At 55.7% G+C, this 2140-nt stretch overlaps 1 protein-coding gene across 4 annotated transcripts in view; it reads left to right on the top strand.

Annotated features, from left to right (window-relative positions):
• The first annotated feature begins 967 nt into the window (after window positions 1-967).
• LOC147016079 (uncharacterized) overlaps window positions 968-2140 on the top strand; it is a 97472-nt gene continuing 96299 nt past the window's right edge. For 3 of the 4 annotated variants that reach the window (XM_085848778.1, XM_085848777.1, XM_085848776.1), the window contains exon 1: window positions 969-1331. The gene's annotated coding sequence lies outside the window, so the exon portion shown is untranslated. Of the gene's footprint in view, window positions 1332-2140 lie in introns of all 4 variants that reach the window. The other variant, XR_015049988.1, reaches the window with a different exon arrangement.

Below are 2140 nucleotides of genomic sequence, written 5' to 3'. Positions count from 1 at the left end.
GTGTGCGTAGTGGTGGTGTGTGTGTGTTGGGGGGTAGGAGTGGTGTGTGCATAGTAGTGGTGGTGTGTGTGTTGGGGTGGTGTGTGTGTGTGGGTAGGGGGTGGTGTGTATGTATGTAGAGTAGGGTGCAGGGGTGGTGTGTGTGTGTGAATGTCTGACGGGTATGAAGTGGGGTTGGGGAGGAAGGGGAGGGAGGGGAGGGGAGGAGGAAGGGGGAGTAAGGGGGGGAGGATGGGGGGGAGGTAGCGGGGGAGGGGGGGCAGGGTGAACTTTGAACTCATTTCTCTTCCTCTGCATTTGCAGTCACAAGCCGATGGATCTGTGAATAAAACAAAATATTGGTGAATGAGTTTGTCATGGCAAAATAATGAAATGCTCGATCGATAAAAGTAAAAGGGACCACCGTGTTGATTCGTCTGAACATTCGACTTTCCGATCCCACTCGGAACCCCGAACACCCATTATTCGAGTTCTGCTTAAACGAGTGAAGTGGAGACGGGTTCTGAAGGAAGAAAAAGGAGGGAGGGAGGGCTCGATGCCAAGAGAGAACGGAAAGCAAATGGTTCCAGCGTGGAAAGGGGGAGAACGTGGGGAGATGAGGGCTTTTTGCCAAACAGTAAGGTGTGTGTGTGTGTGTGTGTGTGTGTGTGTGTGTGTGTGTGTGTGTGTGTGTGTGTGTGTGTGTGTGTGTGTGTGTGTGTGTGTGTGTGTGTGTGTGTGTGTGTGTGTGTGTGTGTGTGTGTTTCGCTTTCTGACACACTTTACTGGGAATCACGAGGCAGCTGCTGCGCCACGACGTGCAACACGGGGCGGGTCTCAAAATCCAACCGTGCGTCAAGCTCACGAGTCGGTCGAGGCTCATTTCGACATCCCGCCAGGCTGTGCTGGGGCGTCTCAAAATAACAATCAACATATAAATAATAATAATAATAATATACATGGCACTTGAGATGAAATGCGGCTGAAAGCTGCGTTGAAGCGCGCGGTGGACTTCGCTACATCACAATAATGCTTTCCGTATCATGAACACGGTTGACGTGTCCTGCTTCGCGAGTAGCCTCAACGGCGGGAAACGGAGAGTAAAGAAGCAGTTCCGCGGAAGGAGTTCGTGAGTCGAGCCACGGCACGTCGGTTCGAACATGGCGGAGGGATTTTCCCTTTCCGACTTCGCGTTGTCGGCGCTGTGAGGCCGATGTGGCTCCATCCGGACTCGAAAGGATTCCACGGATCGCTGATCCCAGCCATTCACGTTGTGGCTTCACGGGCAACGACTGCGCGTCGACTCGCTCCGCGATCGGCCGCTGTTTCAACCGGAGATTCACGACGGAGTGGTGGGTCGTTTATTCTGCGCCAGAGGCCTCGACCTCTGCTTGTACGTTTGTGCGAGCTGTGTTGCAAGAAAACCCCTTTAGTTACTAGCCGAGCACCGGTCTGGCCGATCGTCGGCGTTTGGCGTAGGCCTGAGCGTCGTGTTGGAGCGAGGTGGAAACTGCGTTCACCCTTCGGTTTTGTTGTTCGTGGAATGAAAGGTTGACGTGTCTGGGTGTGAGCCGTTCGCTGCACTCCTCGGGCTGCGGGAATACTTGTGACGGTTAAGGCTCGGAGTGAGGCTATATTTATGCTGAGCACCTGCTGCTAATTTTGGGGAGAAGTTGCAAAAATAAACGCGGAGCTGTCGGGTTTGTTGGCGAACTGAGTGTGGTCTGTAATTAATATCGCACTTAAGATCATCACAAACATTGCGAACCAACAGGAATATCAACAAAACCTTCGTGTTGCTCGTTTTATTTAACGGGTCTCATGCTCTCTGTCTGCAAAGCACGTATTCCTTTCGATGGTCGGGGGTGTCGCGGTGTCGGGGTGTCGTGGTGTGGGGGTGTCGTGGTGTGGGGGTGTGGGGGTGTCGTGGTGTGGGGGTGTCGTATCGGGGTCGGGGTGTCGGGGGTTGTGGGGGTGTCGGGGTCGGGGTGTCGGGGGTTGTGGGGGTGTCGGGGTGGCGCGGGGTCGGGGGTGTGGCGGTGTCGGGGTGACGTGGGCGGGGGTGGCGCGGTGTCGGGGTTGTGGGGGTGTCGCGGTGTCGGGGTGTGGGGGTCGGGGTGTCGCGGTGTCGGGGGTGTCGCGGTGTCGGGGTGTTGGGGTC

The sequence above is a fragment of the Eptatretus burgeri genome, chromosome 12 (assembly GCF_056783735.1).
Source record: "Eptatretus burgeri isolate ZD-2024b chromosome 12, Ebu_testis_v1, whole genome shotgun sequence".
Classification (NCBI taxonomy): Eukaryota; Metazoa; Chordata; class Myxini; order Myxiniformes; family Myxinidae; genus Eptatretus; species Eptatretus burgeri.
This window is presented reverse-complemented; position numbering and strand designations above follow the sequence as displayed.